Source organism: Akebia trifoliata, chromosome 11 (assembly GCF_017979445.1).
Source record: "Akebia trifoliata isolate Shusen 1 chromosome 11, ASM1797944v1, whole genome shotgun sequence".
Classification (NCBI taxonomy): domain Eukaryota; kingdom Viridiplantae; phylum Streptophyta; class Magnoliopsida; order Ranunculales; family Lardizabalaceae; genus Akebia; species Akebia trifoliata.
The window spans coordinates 36571846-36594864 of NC_141385.1; the positions used below are offsets into that span (position 1 = coordinate 36571846).

Sequence of the window (23019 nt, forward strand, 5' to 3'; positions counted from 1 at the left end):
TGCCTTGGCACTTTTAATTTCTATTTTAAATCATGTAATTTTTATTCCATATGAAAGTGTGGAAAAATTATTTTTTTCATAGTCTAAGTAATCTTTTTTCACCTCTCACATGTTTTCGTTCAACTTTTACACAATCCTCGTAGATCGACCTCAAAATCCCGAGATTTTATTACTTCGCTACAACCATACATGTGAGGCATTTAATCTACATTATTTTAGTAATAACAAGTTTTTGACGCCGTTAGCGGGATTGGTTGTTGAATAAGAATTCATACCTCTCTCATGTGTTTATTATTATTATTATTATTATTATTATTATTATTATATTTTTAGTCTTTTGTGTTTGTTCATAGATTTAAATTAAAAAGTTATAGAAAATAGGATGTAATTAATCTAGTTTAGGTTTTTTTAAAAAAATTAGTATAAGTTCTATAATAATTGGTCTAATTGGCTAGTTTGCAAATCTCTCGTCTTCCCCTGAGTCCTAGTGACCAGTATAATGCCCTTAAGACTTGATATTTCTTATTTAGAGCGAAAAGAGGAGGTGGGGGGCAGTTACTTCTTTTGTGGAAATGAGGTGAAAGAAGGGAAAAGAGGAATGGGGGCCACATGTGTAGTCAGAGAATCGAATGGTGTTAGAAGTTGGTCGTTAATGAGTTGGGTTCGATGGTAAGAGTCCATGTGTGGTTTGAGGCTAAGTTGACTTGGAGGGAAAAGATAACATGAAGGCCACGTGTGAGACAAATGCAAGGGGTGGTCAATTGATTGTTGTGAGTTGGTGAGTTATGTCTTAGGTTAGTTTTTGGAAAAGTTTCTTGGTTGGATCTAATTTGGAAGGCGTTTCGGTAATCTTACATATTGTCAAGGGTATTTTTGAAAAAAAAAAATATTTTGAATTTGGAGGATTGTCTATAGTCGTTCCTAAGGCTTAAATATAATTTTGCAGTTATTTTTATCAAAAAGTGAATGTTTAATGTCGATTCAAAATGTGCTAAAGGTATTTTCGTATCATGATTCTTTGGGGTTTTTCAGAAACTTCTCCAATTTCGACGATTTTGGTCTCACTGAACTCGAAATCTCAATTCGACAGCATAGGTAGTGTTTTTGAAGTATTTGGGGTTGTCTTTTCTTATTTTAGGAACATATCAAATATGTGGGTCCCACCAAGGGTATTATTGTAATTTTTTGTTATGCTATTTCAAAGTGTGGGATATAAGTTTTCGATTTCGCGCGCAAGCTGGCCCGGACACTCGGTTAGTAAAAAAAAAAAAAAAAGTTTTCAATTTCTGTGTCTCCGTATGTAATAATTTTTCAAGTTTTGTCGAAAAGAGAAATCGTTTGACATGTGTTCTTTTCAAATTATTATTTTCGTCAAATTTCGATAATTTTCATAAATCTTAGGATTCCTGGAGGCTTAGTTGTTTTCTACGGTTTGGATGTTTTGACCCTAAATGAGAGGTTTCTATGTTACATGGCAGAATTCGAGGTTGTTTGGAGTGTTTTCTAGTTAGATGAGGTCTTAAGCATATTTTCATAGTTTCCTATGTTATAATTTTTCGAGTGTGCGACTTAGATTTATGTTCTCTATGTTTCATGATGGGTTTGTATGTTGAGTTTTGTTTGAAACGGAAGTCGTTTGGCAATTATCTAATTTTCTCTTTTTTTTCTCTCTCTCTCTTCTTAGATTATATGTAATTTTAGCTTATTTTGGAGAATGGGTCAGTTTATCCTTATCTTGGAGTGTACAATAGTTTATGTCTCATCTCTGAGCATTTACAATAGTTTAAAGCTCATTTCAGAGCTCTTAGATGATTACTATGACAAGTAGTAATCAAACAAATGTTAAAAATGAGGTGTCTACATATGCCCTTTTTTTGCAAAGGATATAAGAAGATTAGATGCAAAAAAAATTATGTTGGCAGACATTGTGGTATCCAAATGCCAAAGCAAATGACACAACATTTTTGTGGCTTGATTGGACGACAAGTCTGGTGTGATGCTAAAGTATAACTTATCCTTGGACTTATTTGAACCTCTTTTTTTTCTTGGGATTGGATTTGAAGTGTCTAAATTTTATTTTTCATATTAAGATTTGTTGAAGTCTTATTTTTCAAACCTTAATTGAGTTTGCAGAGCAACAATTCTCGGGCTTGAATCTACTAAAACATTGCATCTTGGACCTTAATCAGCTGGAGTCTCATGTCTACATTCTTAATTAAATATATCCAAACTATTTCATTTGACTCTCTAAAATATTTGAATACCAAGCAACATTAGCATATCCTTATCCACCGTCCAATATCAATATCAACTAATTAACAATGCATCAAAGTATCAGATCCTAGGCTTTTGGATTGTTCTAGTCTCACTCATCAAAGTCTTGTAGAAAACAATTAGTCATTCAAAAGATGAAATCCCTCAGAGGACTTGATTCTCAAACAACACCAATAAGAATCCCAATAAATAAAAACAACCAAAATAGAACATTGAATGGCTTACGTGTAAGAATTCAAAAAATGGCCTTTGCAAGGGAGTCAATTGCATATAATATATCTCTTATTCATCATACATAACTCTCTAATCCCTTGATTTGTACTATTTTAGAGAATGAAGATCTATTATTTTGAATGAGAGTTGCTATTAGCTTCCCAACTATTACTTATTACACCTTTATTAAAAATAAAGAAAATAAGTGAATGATTGAGAATAAAAGTTGGGGTACCAATAGAAATTCTCTTGTATTTTTTTATTTTTTTTCGCTAGATTGTTATATTTTGTGTTTATGATTTTATATGAGCCTAATCACAATTGTAAACAACTACTCAAATGGTTTGAACAAGTGTTGTAATATTTTGTAATGTTGAGATTAAAATTTGAACCGAGCCATGATAATGTTTAAAGAGGGTGTTTTAATCTTTAATTAAGGTGTGATAGATAATTTAAAAAATTGGGGTGTAATAAATAAAAATTGGGGTGCCAATAACAGTTCTCGTTGAAATTTATGTGCTAAGTTGATTAATCAATGCCATTGTGCCATATTTATTAAAAAAAGCTAGTAAAATCTGACGAGGTGAAATTTTGTACCAAATTTTTCTCTCCATTAACCAATAGCTCTTATTTTGTTAATACAAGTGGCACAATGCAATTGGTTCATCAATTTGGCACATAAATTTCAAAACAGTACAAACCAGGGGATTTGAGAATTATTATGTATTACATAGATAGAATTGCCTATAATAAATAGTAAAAATTGGGGTGCCAATAGCATTTATAAAAAAAATCACCCTCGGTATGGCCTATAGTTGAGATTAAAAGAACGAGACTTACTTACACCTAACTTTTAGGTATTACACTCCAATTTAAAATTTAAAAAAAAAAAATTAAGAATGAGTAAAAGTTGGGGTGGGAATAGAAGCTCTTTTTCATTTTTTTATTTTTTTGGTTGAAGTTTTTAAATAAGCTTAATCATAATTGCAAACACTTAATGAAATTGTTTGAATGAAAATGTTTTGTAACGTTGAGATAATAATTTGAGCCAAATTAATTGTGTGTTTTAATCTTTAATTGGGTGTAATAAGTAAAATTGGGTGTCAATAGTAGCTCTCAAAATAAAACCCTTTTAACCTAGACGAAAGGTTTTGAAAATCAAATGTCACCCCAGATCATGGTTTTTAAACTCGGTATTTGATCTCGTCTCGTTCAACTCTGATATCGAGTTGACTCGAACGATACATCTCGTCTCATTCGAGTCGTCTCATTTGACATCGAGACAATGATTTTTAACCATTTAAAAAATAATAAAAAATTCAGAAATGATTCCTATTAAAAAATATAAAATTTAAAAAAAAATCATAATATACTTATCAAAATAAATTGAATTCTATGTTTTTTTTTCTAAAAAAGGTGTTTATTATATTGATGGATGAACAATCACAGCTGCAGTGTTGTTTGTCATGCTTCTTTAAATGGTATTTCTAACCTTGTAGAATATATTACATGCTTATATTTTAGAAATAAAGCATGCAATCCATAAATGTTTACACATTTTTGTTACTTATAAGAATGTTTTTTTTAATATTTGAAGGCATGGCATGAAACGCTTCAAAAAAATATAAAATATATAAAATTTAAAAAAACTCGGTTGTTTACTTGGTGGAGAAGATGAAAAAATAATGAAAGAAAATCGATTTATGGGTGAAATAATTAAAGATTGAGGCAAAACTCGATTGTCTCGATTAATTTCGACAAGATTTTGAAAATCTCGTCCAATACAACTCGTTTATCTCACGAGTTAAAATAAAATCTGTGTTGTCTCGTTTATATCGTTTGTATCGTCGAAATTTTTTGAAAATATCGTTCGAAATGACTCACTTATTTCACGATACGCGATCGTCTCATGACACATTGTGAGTTGATCTCGTTAGACTTCAATATCGAGTTAACTCGGACGATACGTCTCGGTCTCGGACCAGTTTAAAAATCATGCTCCAGATATTACTGAAAATTAAAAGAGAAATATTTTACTGTCTTGTCGATGTACCCTATCTCGACCGTCCACTGCGGCCATTTTAAAAGAAAATTATATAACACGTGGCATTTTGTGGGGACAAAAGCAGTTTATATTGATGTAGGTATGATGCACTGCTTTCTCTCTAACAGTAACCAACCGTAAACACCCGTACGGACTACAGACACCACCTTCATTTCAGCTTCCACTCTCTCTCTCTCTCTCTCCGCTGACACCACCACCACCATTCCGAAGCTTTTAGTCTTATTTCTTCGTTTCCTGATCGATCTTCTTAAGGAGATCGATCTAAGCTTGAGCATTTTTCGAACAGTAGAGGTAAAATCCCTCCAAGATTCAAACGTAAACATTGATGCATCTTTTTTTCTTTTTCTGAACTAAATGTTTGTTGTTGTTTTAGGGTTTATCAGCTTGAGATTGAGAGAAATTTATTTTTAGAATTAGTGTTTGTTGAGTTGGTAATAGTTGTACGGTCGTGAGTTGATTCGTTTTCTTGTTTTTTCTTTGTTGCTGCATTTGATCGATTGAGTGTTTTTTCAGTATCTAGTTTGATTGTAGGGTTTAATGGGTCATTGATTTGAAGAAATTTCTGTGTATTTGGTGTTTCTTTGAGGGTTTTTTACTTTTAAGCGATTAATCTCTCTGTAACGTACGGTCATGAAGCCATTCTTTTAAATGCTTTTTTTTTTTTTTAGGTTGCATGGTTTGATAGATTAAGTATTATTTGGGAGATTATGAACGAAGAAGATGAAAAGGTAGTCTGGACAGACAATCCAAAACTTTTTACAGTAATTGTGGGGTTTTCTTGCCACGTGGAGGGCTGACGTGGCCATCTTAGACACTTAAGACTGAGATGGCGTGCCTGAGTCATCTTGGTATTGTTCAAGAATGAGCAGGATATTCAATGTGATTCTTCATGCATGTTGTCTCGATTGAGAACCGAGAATAGTCTGTAAAACTCGTTTGAACTATATGGGTTTTTTTGAATTTTTATTAAATTAATTAATTTCTATACAATTTAAATATTTATTATCTTAATAAATAAAAAATGATCTCATGACTAAGCATATTCTAATCCACCTTATTTTATAAAAAACATTATAATTATTTACAATTATTAAATAATTGTAAATCAAATTAAATTGTTTATTTAATTAGAGACGAGTTGACTCAAACAAGTTGACTTGGGATCGATTGTTAGAAGATGAAATACAAAGTTTTAAAACCATGGACCGCATGCGCAGTTCCCTTGTTCACATAATAACCATAGCCTACCATGCATTTTATTCTTCTAATATGAATTGCAGCTATTGAACATTTTATATTCTTTATTGAACCAAAAAAAGGCAAAAGAAACATGTTTCTTTTCCAGCTTGGCAAAATGCTACTGAACTAAACCTGATAACAGGGGAGATGCAGTTAAGTTTTGGACTTTTCTAGCCTCAAACAATGTTAGAGATGGGAGAAAAACACCGACTTCATAGCAATTTGTTATTCCAGACAACCCATTGGAATATCTTGCCCATCTTAGCCATACATTTGATGCTTTGCCTCAAACATGATTTAAGGCTGGTGTTTTTGTTAAGCTTCTTGTTGAGCTTCTTTACATGGCGATGCGGGGCCAGCCAGGGACTGATTGTACAACACATGGACATGGGGTCTATGTGATTTGACGGGAGAATATTCCAAAAATTGTTGTGGGAGGCACATTTTGATGTACAGATGGCTGACTCCATGGGGGTCCCTCATTGGCCCCTTATACCACTTAAAAAAAATACTGGGTAGATGGTGAGGTGGTGAAATGTGTCAAACACTTTGGGTCTGGCCATCCGGTGCCTCAGCTGCAACATGTAAAAATACCCTGCCACTTTAGTCAAGATTTTTGTTGTCTATTGAGAAAACCCATCTCCTAAAATGAATTGTGGTAAAGTTGGTATTTGTTGTGGACATTGAGCAATAATTTTCATGTGAAAATTGTGAAATGATTAGTTTCCTTGCCTTTTTTATCGTAGCATTTGATTGATCGAGTGTTATTTAGTCTCTGGTGATGATCTAGAGAAATATGTGAAAAAATAGTGTTTTTGTGACGTTACGTGATAGTCTTGATTATATTTGATATTAAAGTGATCATATTCTTGCTTTTCCATTTCATATATTGTATGGGTGAAGTTTCATCAAGATATATAATTTAGCAGATTGTTGATTCAAAAAAGGGAAAAGGTTTATGGAGTGGCAATCCATACCACAGTACGGGAGTGGTGGACTTTTCTTTCTATGTGAAGGACTGACAATGATTAATCTAGACTCCCCATCTGATAGTTAACCAGCTGTATTGACCATGTGGAAACGCCCATTGTCCACATCATGCCAATATCCTACAATATGTTGTATTTTTCCCTACAAACTGGAGATATTGAACTTTTTTTATTCTTTAGACGAAAAAGGTGAAAGAAGAATGCCTCTTTTTGCCACTCGGAAGAGTGCTGTTGGGATAAAATTTTCAGTATTGGAGATGTGAGTATATTATTTATGGGGCTTGAGCAGCCAACCAGGGATGTCATCTGCCACTCTAGTCAAGATGTTAAAGGTGTCATTTGAGAAAACCCATCCCCTAAAAGGAACTTTTGTTACTGTTGGTGTTACTTGTTACTAATGATTTGTTTTCTTGCCTTTCTATGCTGTCACACTTGACGGATTATATGTTTGTTCAAATGTATGGCATAGTGTAATGATTTAATAGCATGTGATTTGAAGAGACTTCTCTGAAATTGTGGTTCATTGAGGAGTATTAAGTAATAATCTTGTTGTAATATATCAGCACTGATTTTCTTGTTTTCAACTACAATATTGCTTTTTTAAAGTCTAGATTTTCCCCCAGTTTGGAAGGGATGCCTCAATGAGTACTTATTTAGCCCTGTCTTTCTTAAACAGGCTATGAATCTAAGTGGATAAAATTTTGGGTTTGAGAAATGGTGAGTTCTCTAGTTTTCTTTCAAAATTGTTATTTAATCAATAAAACTTGTGCGTGTATATGTGGGTATGCATGCATGTGTGAAAAACACATAATCCTGACCGTTAAAACACAAAATCCAATGGTCAGGGTTTATACTTATGCCAATTATACATATCCCTATGATAAAACCGTACCATTGGATTTCGTATTTTAACAGTTGGGATCATGTGTTTTTCCATGAGTCATGTGTTCATTTGTCACCCGACTCTACTTCTTCATTACCTATTTCACTTATGTAGGATGGAACTACTGATAGTTACCCGAGTGACAACTGGAACAATGGAGATGAATTTGAAACTCAAAATTTGCCACTCTCTACCTGTTCAGCTCTAACAATTTATGGTCCAGAAGCTCATGAAAATCATGGGGAGGTGAAAATTATTTCTCAAGCTCCTGTGCAATCTCTCCATTTCTTTTTTTTTTATTCTTTTTATTTATTTTCTTTGATCAATAGTACTTACTACCTATATAGTAAGAGTGTGTGTGTGTGCATGTGCATACACGTGCGCATGTGAAAAACGCATATTCCTAACCATTAAAACACAAAATCCAATGGTCGGGATTTATATGTATCCCAATTATACATATCGCTATGATAAAATCCAACCATTGGATTTCGTGTTGTAACAGTTCAGATCATGTGTTTTTCCATGAGTCATATTTTCATTTGTCACCTAACTCCTCTACATCTTCATAACTTGTTTCACATATGTAGGATGGAATTATTGATTGTTACCCGAGTGACAACTGGAACAATGGAGATGAATTTGAAATTCAAACTTTGCCGCTCTCCACCTGTTCAGCTCTAACAATTTATGGTCAAGAAGCTTGCAAAAGCCATGGGGAGGTGAAAATTATTTCTCAAGCTCCTTTGCAATCTCTTTATTCCTTTTTTTTAATTCTTCTATTTGTTTTTTTTTTCTTTGTTGGCTTTTGATCAAACAAGGTGTAAAATCTCATCTTGAATCATTTGTCTCGATCAGGAGAAATTTTTTAAACATGCTGATTGAGACAATCCTAAAACATTCAATGTTTTGGGACCATTCTTTCACTCCAATCTCGGACAAGATCAAGCTCTCTTAGTCAAGACATTTTTTAGATGGTTTAAAACTTTAAACCATATATCTAAGTCAAACTTAAATTTTCAAAAATATTAGAAGAGAAGCATTATAGATTATCTAAGTCAACCCATCATTTTGGGATGGTTTACAACCTCAAAATTTTCCAAATAGCAAAGCTTGAAGAAAGGAGAAAGACTTAAATTCCAAAGTTCAAAGCTTGAATTCCCTCACATGCTTATTTAGACAAATGAAAAGGAAGGGTGACATTAAGGCAAAGAAAAATACATTGAAATAGGATAGGGATTTAATATTAAATAATAATTCTTCTAGGAAGTGAAGAAATATCTTTCAGAAGAGCATGCAATGACTGGGAGGTGGAGAACTTGGGGAGGTTTACTTCAAACATTGAGGACACTCCAAGTCTCCAACCAGTGCAGAATCAGAAGACCTTAGGATTTGGGATGGGACAAAGGAGGGATGTTTTTCGGTTAGTTTGTTGTATTCATACAAGGTTTCCAGACTGTACCAGAAACTTCCCTCATTCTTTTATTCGGTGAGGGAAGGTGCCATTGAAAATATCTATCTTTGTGTGAGCATCAGCAATTGGGAGGACTCTGACCTTGATCAATTGATTAGGAGAGAGCTTCAAACTCCAATTTTTTGTAGTTTTTGTTAGGCAAGTGGAGGGTCAGCCGATCATATTCTTATTCATTGTTGTGTCGCACATCAGATATGGTCACATTTCTTGTCTCTATTCTGGTTTGTCAGATTGTCTTCCTCCTCAGTGCAAGTTCTCTTTGCGTCTTGGCTGACTTGGGAAGCTCGTTCTTGAAATCGAAGCACATTTTGTGTGGCCTGATTCCATTTGCGGCTTGTTAGGGCCTTTGGAAGGAAAGAATCAGTCGCATGTTTGAAGGAAAAGAGCTCCCTATTCTAGATATTGTTATTTCTATTATGGCTTTGTTTTTTTGGAGTAAATTGTTTGCTAAATTTCAAGGGGATTTTTTTCGAAGATTTTATTGCTAGATGTGACAGGGGTTTATGATCTAAGTACAGAGTAGTTGCTATTGAGTTGGGGTTTTCCATTTGTTTTGTGTGGTTTTGGTTGTTGGGGGACCTTTGTTGTATTCCTTTTTCTTGTATTCTGGGTTGTTCACCTTGACCTCTCCTTTTTTTAACTAATAAACCCATCTTATCTTATCCAAAAATAAATACATATCAGTAGCCTTTGGTAGTTAACACTTGGCAATAAGGTTTTATAAATATAAAAAAAAAAAAACAGGGCTAAGTTATAATTTGCATAATTGAATTTTTGGTATTGTTCAATGTATTAGTAAGTTGTAAAATTACTATGTATTATATGATCCAAACAGTATGATACATTGGAGAGATCACAATATCATTTGCATTCATTCATTATTCCAACTGTGTTTATGTGTAAACAGTCTGAAAACATGAAAATTAAAGCAATTAAACTACCTCAATGACCTTATAAAAACACTTTTCTTCACTAATATGCAGTGATACTTAAAGAGACACCACACTAGAATTGGTTAATGCTTGAATAAGCTAAAAAACATTTGTCCACTGCTTTAATATTACCTTTTATAAAACTTGTTTACAAACATTTCCATATAATATCCTAATAGACATTTACTGTGTGCGTATTACTAGTAAGTTATTAAAACTTTTAGTAGCATATAATGTAAACCCATCATCGTCATCGTCATCAAAGCCTTATTCCAATTATTTGGGGTCTGCTAAACGAATAATGTAAAAGATTCATACGGTACAATATTTTCAACCATGGTAACGTGTGGACTAAGTTTTCAAGGTTTAAAGATTTACTTCTGATAAGGGGTTTATAATTGCCTCTTTGTTGGTAGGGCTTAAAATATGTAGGATTCAGCTCGGATCTGAGTATATTCATATTCAGATCCGAATTTATGTATCTGGATCCAAATCCAACTCGGATCCTACTAGATAAACCATATCCGAATCTTTTTTTATTTCGCTTAATCCAGATCTGGATCCGTCCTGACCTAATTGCTTGATTTTGGTATAGCATCTAATGTTTCAAGAGCTTTCTAATGCTTTTATAACTTATTTCCGGTTTTTTTAGTCTTCCTGAGAAACAACTTTGCTTCAAATAATGCTTATAACATGGTGACTGTACAGAGTTATTTATTCTTAGAACGTCCAGTTGACTTCCCTTCTTTTGTTTCAGGCAAGTACATCAGCAGGTCCTTCTCGCTCCAACTTGATTTGTCATTTTGTCGGAATGGGCTTCTCTAAAGACATGGTAGCTAAAGCAATTGAGGAAAATGGTACATGTAGTGTTACTTCTGTCAAGTTGGAGTCCTTGCTTTAAAATGTTGCACATAGATTTTTTTTGTTTTATACTTCTATTACATGTAGGAGAAGACGACATTGAAGTAATACTGGAGGCTCTCCTCACATACTCGGTGAGTTAATATAACTCCACCTTATATTCATTATACAGATGTTAGTTACTTTGTTGACTTCCTTTAGTTGAAGGATTTATATGTTCCAGTTGATATTTTTACCTAAATGAATGATAGAAAAAAATTTCATCATGAATGTCTCACTTTTGATCTTTTCTTTGTTCATTTTGTTTTGTGGGAAAGCTAGAGTTTTATTGCGAAACTGTTAGCTTACAAAGTTGCCGCTTCTGCTGTCAGTTTGGTTTTTGTTATCCAAGACTCTTCGGGACTGATTCACTCCTCAAAAGTAAATGTGTCATGTATTCTTGTATTTCCTGTATCGCATAAATCCAAGTAAGAGGCGGTGACGTTCCTGAAACCCTTTATGAACCATAAAGTCTAATGCGACTTGGTAAAAGCTATAATATCCAACCTTTGATATTTGATTAGATGTGGGTGACACACGGGTGAGATCATATCATCATAAATGCACCTCATCTCATTAGAACTCTGCAGTTAAGCGTGTTTGTTTGAGATTCGTACTAGAATGGGTGACCCCACCTAGGAAGTCGTCGTGAGTATTTTGATTGTGGACTTTTTATGACAAAATAATTAGGTGTAGGTGACAAAAGTGAAACAAGTTCACATTTCTGATCTTGGGTACATATTTTCTATATCTTAGTTCCTGTCAAAAGAAAAGAGCATTTTTTTTTTCCGTATTTACATTATATTGACTAATGCAGGCTCTTGAGAATTCTCTTCCAGAATGCGAACTCGTTCCATCTGATCCGGGTTCTTCAGAAAGCGGCAAGACTACTCTTAATGATTTCTCAGATGCAGAAAGTTGTCTTGGAGACGAGGTAGTTGTTCTTGTTAGCTACTTATCATGGTCAATAGAAGAATCTGTATAGCCCATTGCAATTACCTCATATTTTTCCAGCATCACAAATCTATATAATAAAACACAAAGATGGACCCACTCCCCTTATCTCCCCTATAAAGAGAGGTTGAGATTTAATCTCACTACAAATCTCGAGGATAACTTTTAATTTTTCTTGTTGTCTTTCCTCTTCTATTACTTTTCAAGAATACCACTACAACTTTATTATCTTTTCTCTTCAACCACTTAACCCCGAAGAGGATGCCCATGCCTACAGCATGGGTAAACTCTAGTCTATACAGATATGCAGAACAGGCATACATGTGTGCTGATGCTGTTTAAAGGCTTGGGATCTTGCAATAGGTTGAAACCTTCTCTATTGTGCATATAGAATGCATAAGTGGGGAATATTAGATCTTACTTGCCTATCTAGATTAATTTCATGATTTAAATTGCATTACAAAGTGAAGTTACGAAGCGTATCGGTTATGATGATGCATTGGCTGTTTGTTACCATAAAATTAATAGATAACTAGTATTGTTGCATAGTAGGATTATCCATATTCGTTGCTTATATAACAATTGACGTTACCTATAAGTCTTTAACTATTTGACAATGCGTTCAATTGTTCCATTCCCTTTCAAAAAAAGGAAAGAAGAAAAATACTACGAAAAGAAAAAAAAAATAAAGGAAAATCACAGATCCTTGTTGCTGCCTCTTGAATTTTCTAAACCAGGACTTTGACGGGTAGTTCCAATGCCAATATGATTTAACGAGTGTGGGTGGTATGATAACAATGGAAGCCCATGAGCGCTATGAGAAGAATGCTGGACTTCGTTCTTGCGGATCTTCTCTTCATATGATTTGAGGTGTTCCATGCAATAGAAAATGATTTTTTGGTTCATTCTTTCTTTGATTATACTTTCAGTTAAATTTTCACATTCCGAACTCTATTGAATGAGGGAAATATTGTGCAGTTTAAAAGATATTCGTTCTGGCTAACAGCATGTGCTCTGGTTCAAATTTCCTGATTCTTGGTGCCAGGAGGATGTTGAACATCTATCTGCCAAGGAGAAGAAATTGTTGCACTTAGTGGATATGGGCTTCCTCGTAGATGAGGCTTCGTCAGCCATTGATGCTTGTGGTGTGTATCCTGCACTGGAAGTTGATGATTGTAAATATCTTCACAATTTTCGTGCATCAGATGGTATATATGGCTGTTGTTTATGCTTATATCTAGCGCAGGAATGCTCAAAACCAACTCTCCCCCCTCCCCCTTCCCTAAAAAAAAAAATAATAATAAATTGAAATCAGCTACTTAAAACTGTTGAACATCTAAGACACCCTAGTGAAGCCCATCTATTGTTCTCTCTGTTAAAGCTTCTCGCTGTTGAACTGCATGTTATCTTCTTAAGATAACCCACATTGGTTTTTCCATGTGAAACAGTGACATTAATTGCAGTGTTAATTCAAGTTCAGCATAGAAATCGGTGCATTTATATTACCGTTTCATCACTTATTCTTAGAGTATCAATTTTAAAATTTTCGCAGATCCAGATACCTCTATTATGGAGCTGATGGACTTTATTTGTGCCACTCAAATGGCAAAAACAGCTGATGTTCATCTACAAGAACCACCTCATCTAATTTCCGATGATGACGAGGTACACATATATGCCTTTGCATGTATAGGATATGAGGTTAAAATGTTTATTTTCTTTTGTAACTGTAATACCACTTTAACCACACTTGGTTTTTCTTCCTGTTAAAAGCTGTGTTCGAAGCCAGATCCAAGCCATTACCATTGTGATACTTCTACAGTAAAGAAGAAAAGGAAGCTCTTTGAAGCAGAAGATAGATGGGAAAGAAAACAAGATTCTTGGAAAAGGAAGGAAAATAAATCCAACAAGACTCAAAAGGACTTGTTTGTGCATGAACACGAGGAAACAGTTCATATCCCAAAGCCTATGGTAGGGTTCGGAGTCCCAAACAGGCCGATGCCCTTCTTCCAGAGGACACTTCCCGAAGCAGCAATTGGACCTCCTTACTTCTATTATGAAAACGTGGCTTGTACTCCAAAAGGGGTGTGGAGTACCATTTCTCGCTTCTTATACGACATTGAACCCGAGTTCGTGGACTCTGTCTACTTCTGTGCATGCGCAAGGAAAAGAGGGTATATTCACAACCTTCCGATCCACAACAGATTTCCTCTCCTCCCGATTCCTCCACGTACAATTCAGGAAGCATTACCTCAGATAAAGAAATGGTGGCCTTCGTGGGATCAGAGAACTACACTAAACTGCTTACAAACTTGTATGGCTAGTGCAAAACTGACCGAAAGGATTAGAAAGGCCCTTGAGAGCTGGGATGAGATCCCACCTTTAAGAACCCAAAAATATGTTCTTTATGAATGCAGAAAATGGAATCTTGTTTGGATTGGTAAAAACAAGGCTGCGCCTCTTGAACCCGACGAGATGGAGATGTTGCTTGGATACCCGAAGAACCATACTAGGGTGGGGGAACTAGTAGGACCGAGAGATTTAAAGCCCTCGGAAACTCATTTCAGGTTTGCATTCCCCAACCTTCTGTTTGTGCTAGCTCGCTTATCTTTACTATTATAGGCAGAGTAGAAGTGGTTCGACACCAAAATTTGAGTGGTCATAAATGCCCCTACTTTTATATTTGAAATTTAATATAATCAGGGTCATTTTAGTCAAAGACCCAGAAAATTGCAACCCACAATCCTAGAATCACATTGCTTAATTTTCAAAATTACAAAAATATCCTTTTTTATTATCTAATTTATACGAAAACCCTTTGATCAATATTTTAAATTATAAATAAGCCATTTCAGTACTCAGTAAATTCTCATTGCTCATCGACAAATTAACTTGTTTCAGGTTGATACTGTGGCGTTTCATTTCTCTGTGTTAAAGAAAATGTTTCAAATGGCATTTCAGTACTTTCTCTCTTCTCTGGTATTGGGGGTGCTGAAGTTGCACTAGACCGACTTGGTATTCCATTGAAGAATGTAGTCTCTGTTGAAATTTCGGAGATAAACAGAAACATTTTCCGTAGTTGGTGGGAACAAACCAACCAGAAGGGGAACCTCATAGAACTTGAAGATGTGCAACAATTGAATGCAGATAAGTTGGAGCAGTTGATCCACTCATTGGGAGGATTCGATCTTATTGTTGGTGGAAGCCCATGTAACAATCTCACTGGTGGCAACCGTAGAAGTAGAGATGGGCTTCAGGGGAAGCACTCCGCTCTTTTCTATGACTATTTCCGTATTTTAGACAATGTTAAATGCATTATGGGGAACCATTCATAATGCATCATAGAAAACTAAATTTTTTTGGGTGGGCATTTCTTTTTGTTGAACATAGGTTCTGTTTTTTGTTGTGGGAAACAATTGATAATGCATCATAGAAAACTGAATTTTTTTGGGTGGTTGTTCCCTTTATGAAACATAGGTTCTGTTTTTTGTTATCTTTTTGGTTGGACTCGCTCTCTGTTTTTGTAAATGTACTTTTTTCTGGTAGGCCTTATGTTTCTTTTAACATCGATGATGATTGTTGAAGAAAGTTTTCTTTTTAGTGATGTTCTTCTATTCCAGCATTCTGATGTTCAAGTCAATTGAAGTTTGGTTTGGAATTCTGTTGTTTCAGTTCAGAAAACTTGTTTTGAACTAGAAACTATTGTGGAAGTTGCAGAACCTTTACCTTCTTTTAGTTGTGGATCTTGTACTATTAAGTATTTATGATGATTCTTCGAAGCTGAAGCTGCCGGATGGCCTGGATTCTAGTTTACAGATCTCTCAATAAAAAAGAGATCTACTTTGGGGAAGAACTTGGCCCCAAGTATGGAACAATCCGTTTATGGCTGTGGACTGTTGTAGGTTGTAACTGCAGGGAGGGCCACTCAACACTGAGTTCCCTGACTTGCTAGGCAGCCCCTCTTTCGATTTGACCTAAAATTGGGATAGTTGGCTTCAGTTACAATTTTTTTTGTTTTGTTTTGGTATCACTGAGTTTCCCCTCACACGCCCTTTTGGGATGGGACTAATCCCTACAGTCAAACACCCCAATCCCATGGAAGTTTCTCAATGTGCAATTGAGTAAGTTACAAGACCACCAAATTTTGAACAAACACCAAGAGAGGTGCAAACCCTCCCGGGGTGAAATTAACAAGGGTGCAAGGTTTAAAACCTAGTTATGAGCAATGTTTAGGTCTGGGGAAAATTGAATCAGTCCATAATTCAGAGTCAATTTATTGTTTCAGTCTCGGCTAAAATTGGATTGTCCTTTCGAAACATTTTGGAAGTATACGAAAGTTTAAACTATGATTGAATGTTTATAAAAACATATACATGCAATGGCAATTTGAAAAGATAATTCCATTAGCCTATTTTCTATGCAAATTGAAAAGGATCTATGCGTAGGACTTGACCTGAAATTCAGAGTGATTTGTTATTAAATCTAATAATAGGTCAAAGGTGGTTTAATATCCCTTAACTCGACTTGGTTAGACCTGACTTGGAACCAAGTCAAGTACAAATCCATCCCTAGGTCTGTCCAGATCTGAATATATATCGCCTTGAAAATTAGGGCTGCAACCTGGGCTGATTGGAGGGTAAAACTCAGGCTCAACCCAAGTAATAGAACCCTCAACCTGAGTTTAACTCAACCCAACCATGGGGCCAAAGCTCTCTATCCCAAACCCAACCCGAGCTTGATCTTTTAAAATCGGGTTGAGCTCAGGTTAGCCCTAATTAGGTAAGTTTTGACGATTTGGTCGGGTTGGGCAGGTCAATTTACCCCAATTTCATTTTTATTAGCAAATAAATTTTATATTTAAAAAAAATTACAATATCAAAAATAAAATCATTAGTAAATAAAATCGCATACAACCTTTAGATCCATCATTAAGATCATATTTAGACAAATCATATTAAATGAAAGCCTATATTAATAATCTTCAATTGTCCACAAGCCATGATAATAAACACAGAATAAAAAGCTAAATATATATATAAAAAAAAAAGGGTGATTTAGACATACCCTCAATTTTTTACTGAATATTTGAGATACCCCTCTATTTTTTGAAAATGATGACATGCATCCCCGACCTTAGTCTTTTAAGTAGATTAAGTGGAAAAGACTCAAATGCCCTCATCTTTAATCTCTAGTCAAAAAATCAAAAAACATTTCTCCAAAAATCAATCATCTTCAACCTCTTTGAATAAAAAATTTAACTCTCCTCATCTATCTTAAGATTGTATCTATTTCAAGTCTTCAACATTCAAATCTCAAGGAAAGATATAGTTTTTGAAGAAGCATAAAATGATAAAATTTTGGATAGAAAAATCTAGGATGATTTACAAAAGGAAGCAAAATAGAAAATGACGGATGAAAATAAGGTTGAATAAATTAAAATTATCTTGGAGGTCGAAGAACTTGAAGATAATTGATTTTGAAGAAGAAAAATCTAAGTTTTTGGCTATAGATTAAAGTTGAGGGCATTTGAGTCTTTTCCCCTTAGTCTATTTAAAAGACTGAGGTCAAGGGATGCATGTCTTCAGTCTCAAAACATAGGGGGGTATCCTTAATATTTAACAAAACATAGAGGAGTATGTCTAAATCACCCTAAAAAAGTATATAATTAATATAAGAATATTTATGTATTAGTATTTAGCATCGGGTTTGAGTTGAGTTGGGTTGTCTGAACTCTCAAATTGAATTGAGGTTGGGTTGAGATATTCTAACTCAGGTGCAACTTATTTTTTACATAGGCTCGCCCATTAATCGGGTTGAGTTTGGGCCACTCCACCCAAGTTGGAGTCCTATTGAAAATTATATTTTTAAAATTTTCAAAATATTCTCTAATATTATTTTTATACATTATTGAATTTTATTTTTTTTACAACCAAGTATCCCTATAGATGGGACTTGTATTTGGGCTTTTCCCAGACCATAGGCCATGGTCTTATCCAAGGACTAATCCTGGGGCACGTGCACATCACATGCACTTGGTAAGTGAGGGCACGCACTTGGTAAGTGCAGGTGGTCTCTAAGGAATTAACACTCATACTAAGCATTGAACTCACGACCTACGGGAATTAACCGTTTATCAGTCCGAAATTGCCGCTAAGCCAACCCCACTGCTTGATTAGTAGAAAATTGGAGAGAGTTATGTTTTTAATTGATAAAATAAAATACTATTTCAGCTTGCAAAGAAGTAGAATCAATTTAAAACAAATCAGAATTACCTGACCCAACCCTTGTTGGATTCTGATCCGAACATGTATAGGAAATCTCTATCTGAACATGAATATATTTAGATCCGACTTGGATCCGACCCATTTTATGTTGTATCCATGCATAGTTGCATACTACAAAATGGTTGTAATAGATTTGGTACCAATCTGACGAGGATTTGGATTGGATTTGAAACTGGTCTGATAAGCATAGTATCAGAATCTTCTCGGATCGATGTTTTTTTGGATCTCAAGATTAGGATCTGGATCAGGTCAAACCAGATTTGCCATACATAAGTAAACTTCATAAATTTAAATAAAATATTTATATAATACAACAGAAGGATTGACCCCGTCCTTTGTCTCAATCTTTATTCCCATAAAGAAAGTATCTCAACGTTATTACCTTTTCTCTTCCTCCCATTTTTAGGAATACCACCAAGTTAAAAGAGTGGCTATTTTTAATTTGACACACCAATTACAGATTAGAACACACTATTCATATGTTACAAAGATTTGGCTCAAGTTATTAAGCAACATTACATAACATTATAAGACATTCAAAAAAGTTCAGAAGTTGTTTACAGTTAGGATTAGGATCATATAAAATCCTAAACCTACAAAATAGAAATCTAACAAAAAACACAAGAGAGAGATAGAGAGATTGAGCTACCATTGGCACTCCAACTTTTACTTATTCTCGAGCCTTCACTTACTTTTTTGAGATTTTTCCCAAAATGTGCGCTACTTTTACAAAAAAATCTGATTCTGTTACATTGTTTATTTTAATTTCCAAAACATGTTTTCAAGAGAGTTCGTTGGTAGTATTTTAATTTAAAGTGACGACCTCACTAGTAAATTTAAATAACAAATATCATTGATTTTAAAGTGATGATCTAACTAGTAAATTTAAAGTCAAATATCCTTATTTCTTTAACGACATGATTACTAGTAATTATCAGCAAGTTTGTTACTTTTTATCACTAAGATCGTCACTTTAAATTAGAATACCTATCAACGAACCCTCTCAAAAACATGTTTTGAGAATTAAAATGACCAATGTACTGGACCCAGAATTTCGTCATATTCAGCATGCAAAATAGTAATTTGCCATTTTTAATTGGGGTGTAATAAGTAAAAGTTGGGGTTCCAACAGCAGCTCTCCGACTTTATTGTTTTTCCTCGTCTGCCCTCATTGAAGAATACCCCTTTTAACTTTACATTTTGTCTTTCCTCTTCTTCTATTTTTTTCAATAATACCCCGCCAATTTTATTATCTTTCATCTTTTATCCCCTTAATCCCAAATAGATTGCTCTCTAATAGTACTCCACTAAATTTATTATTTTTCTTCTTTTACACTGTTAATCCTAAAGAGGATGCCCGCACCATACGAGCAAACTCTAATATTATCTACCTTACACACTTCCTCACATTTTATCCGATCTAGGGTCTATTTCAACTTACTGAAGCAGAGGGAAATGGTTGATGTTGTTGCTTAAGTAACTTATTGAATTAAGTGTACTATTTGGTAACTTGCATTGTGTTTGGTAAGAGCTTCTTGACGACTTCTGCTCCTGCGGGGAGCTAGCAAATGTTTGGATAGGTTTTTTCTCTTACGCAGAGAGGTTTTTTGCTCTTTGTTGAGAAGCTCTAAGAACCTGCTCTTCCGCGGAGAGATTTTTTGCTCTTGTGGGAGAGATTGAGATTTTGCTCTTGTGCAGAGAGATGTATCCACACAAGACCTTGTTGTCTGAAATTTGTTGAATAAACGAAAAAATTATATTTCTATGTAAATTAATTATATTATTTGCTATATAACTTATAAGATGTTGAATATGGGGATAAAAATAGGATTTATCCTACCCTTAAAACTAAAATCATAGTTTTAAAACTCAACTAAACCTGGATGTCCATTGGATGTCAAGTCAAATAGGCAAGTCTAAGTCAACTATATTCATAAATAATTAAAGATAATTTTAAATATTTTAAAATAAATAAAAATAATAATTTTTGTTCTCCAATAAATATTATATATTATCAAATATATAACTCGGTCGAGTTTTTGACCCCTCTAGGTGCATTTTCAAGCTTAATCGATGAATAGTTTACATCGAATTTTGGGATCAAGACATCTTCGAAATCCAATCAAGTTGAGTCAAAGTTAAAGTTAATTTGTTTTAAAATTATGCTAAAAACCATCCATATGGGGTTTCTTGAAATTAAGTTGTTTAACTAAAGTCATTTGCTTTTAAAATTAGACAAATAAAATATAGACTTCAAATTTTACTAAGGGTATGTTTGATTGCACATGGAAAATAGGGTGGAAAATGATATTTTTCAAGTGTTTGATTGCACATGGAAATGAAAATTCATTTTCCACCTCAATCAAAAAGTCCATCAAAACATGGATTTCACTTTCCCACCCATATGGGTGGGAAAGTGAAATCCATCCATATTTTCCATCTCCAATTTTTTCAAACTCATATCTTCTTCTTCACCACCACCACCACCATCATTATACTAACCTCATCATCGTCACCATCACCGTCGTCGTTTCCTTCACCGTTGCCTTCGTCGTCGTCATCGTTGCTGTCATCACCATCTCCGACCACCTTTCCTTTCTCTCTCTCTCTTTTTTCTTCTCCTTCTCCATCCCTCACCTCCGCCACCACCACCACCAACATGTTCTGCCCTCATTTTCTTACTTACTTACCTCCGTCGCCATCGCCACCGCGGCTATCGCTACCATCGCCATCGTCACCACCACTGCCACCGCCACCGCCACTTATCTTCTTCCTCTACCCCTTCTTTCATCTTTCTTTCTCCTCCTCCTCCTTATTTTTCTTTTTTCTCATTTAATTTTCCTATGATTTTATCCAAGTCAAATCAAACAATAGAATTTGATTTTCTAACCCTACCTATTTTCCATCACAATTTTTCCATGGATTTCAAATTCTATGGAAAGTCACTTTCCATGCAATCAAACATACCCTAAGGGTCATTAGCTCACACTGTATCATCCCAAAACATGAACGATGCCACTGGTATGTGGAGGATAAAATTTTAAGAATTTTGGAAAAAAATTATCTTTCGCTGTTGGATTTTAGTTTTAAATTTGGTAGTTTGGTAACAGTCCATTTTCAATACTTTGGACGAAGCTCAAGACAATTTTTTCTTTTTCTTTTTTGAATGAGTTTTTCAATGAATTCTAGTAGGTTGTGGTGTTGGATTGCCAATGTGATCATCCATTTGGGCCCGAGGACCTTAGTAATCATTGAAACTTATTTAGTAAGAAAAGCGTTTTTTAATAAGTAAAAATATATCATTAATTGAAATGAAAGCAAGGTTGGCCTAGGTGACCAACCAAGCGAGATACAAACATACTAACCTCCTATAACGCAACATACCCTTTCCTAATTAATTACAAAGTCTTCAAACCCCACACCCCAAAGCTCTTTGAAGACAGTAGACCACAAAAAAAAAAAAAAAAAGAGTCCCAAGATTGAGACGATGATATCTTGAGAGTTGAAAGTTTTGCCTACAAAAGTGTGATTGTTATATTCCAACCAAAGACCTCAACAAACGGCGAAGTGTGTGATGCTCCACAAGACTCGTTTAATCCCAGAAGAAGCATACCTACAGCATGCCAAGACTTGAATAGTGACCTCTCCGACCCAGGCATACAACTCGCCACTCCGAACAAACTAAAAAAGTATGACCAAATATTTATCATACCTTATCATGAGCAAAATGTGATCAGCAGACTCCGCATCACTCATGCACAAAATGCATACGTTCTCCCCGCAAAAATCTCTACGCATCAATAAGTCCATAGTTTGTATTCTTCTCAATGAAGTTGTCCAACTAAAGAAAGCTACCTTCGACACTACACTCGATCCCCAAATTGTGCTCTCGTGGAAAGTCACAAGGCCATCACTCACAAGTGAATTGTAGAAAGATCTAACCAAAAACTCCCCATTCTTGCTCTCCTTCCACACCCGAACATCCTCAATCTCCTTATCAAGCCTGATCGAATGAGTGCATTCGAGTAATCTTCCAACCGTGTCCACCTCCCAGTCATTTAACGCTTTACGAAAGCCAAAATCCCAACTCCATTCACCGTCTACTATGCGCTTGAACATGGGGACCGGCTGCCCCTTCTTAGAAAATAAGGAATATAGCGTAGGAAATTCCTTCATAAGCGGACTGTTACCACACCAACTATCCTCCTAAAACCTCACCTTATTTCCTTTTCCCACCTTGAACTTGGACCTCACTCTAAATAATAGATAGACTTTCGTGATTCCTTTCCAAACTCCACAACCATGGGTTGTCCCAGTTGTCCCACTCTCCTGCCCAAAGGAACTTGATCTATGCTTCACTTCGATGACCTGCCTCCACAAACTATCAATCTCCACACCGAACCTTCAAAACGATTTGCCCAAAAGTGCCAAGTTTACCATCCCAAGCCTTCTACTACTGCGCCCACCTTTATTCCTTACTATGGTCACACATTTCCAACTCACCAAATGGTGCATCCTACTCCCCTCCTTGTCATACCGTAAAAGCCCCAAATTAATTTCTCTAATCTCAACTCCACCTTTGGAGGCATTTGGAAAAATGAAAGGAAGTAAATTAGAGTGCCTTGAGAGAACACTTTTGATCAAGGTCACCTTGGTCCCTTTTCGAAAGATAATTTGCTTGCAACGATGCTAATTTTCTATTCACTCTAGTGCAATGCGCCAAACAGGCTGAACGTGTTGGATGACCGCAATCAGCATGATCGGCATATTGGATTGGATCTTTATTAGAATCGAAATCCTAAATTCAGACCC

The 23019-nt window shown here is 35.0% G+C and overlaps 1 pseudogene across 1 annotated transcript; it reads left to right on the forward strand.

Annotated features, from left to right (window-relative positions):
* The first annotated feature begins 4675 nt into the window (after positions 1–4675).
* On the forward strand, positions 4676–15484 carry LOC147391442 (DNA (cytosine-5)-methyltransferase DRM2-like; annotated as a pseudogene). The gene is made up of 11 exons (XR_015170319.1): positions 4676–4843; positions 7457–7497; positions 7778–7909; positions 8254–8385; positions 10827–10926; positions 11018–11064; positions 11787–11903; positions 12969–13098; positions 13476–13588; positions 13697–14490; positions 14825–15484. The product of XR_015170319.1 is annotated as a DNA (cytosine-5)-methyltransferase DRM2-like (transcript).
* The last annotated feature ends 7535 nt before the right edge of the window (positions 15485–23019 follow it).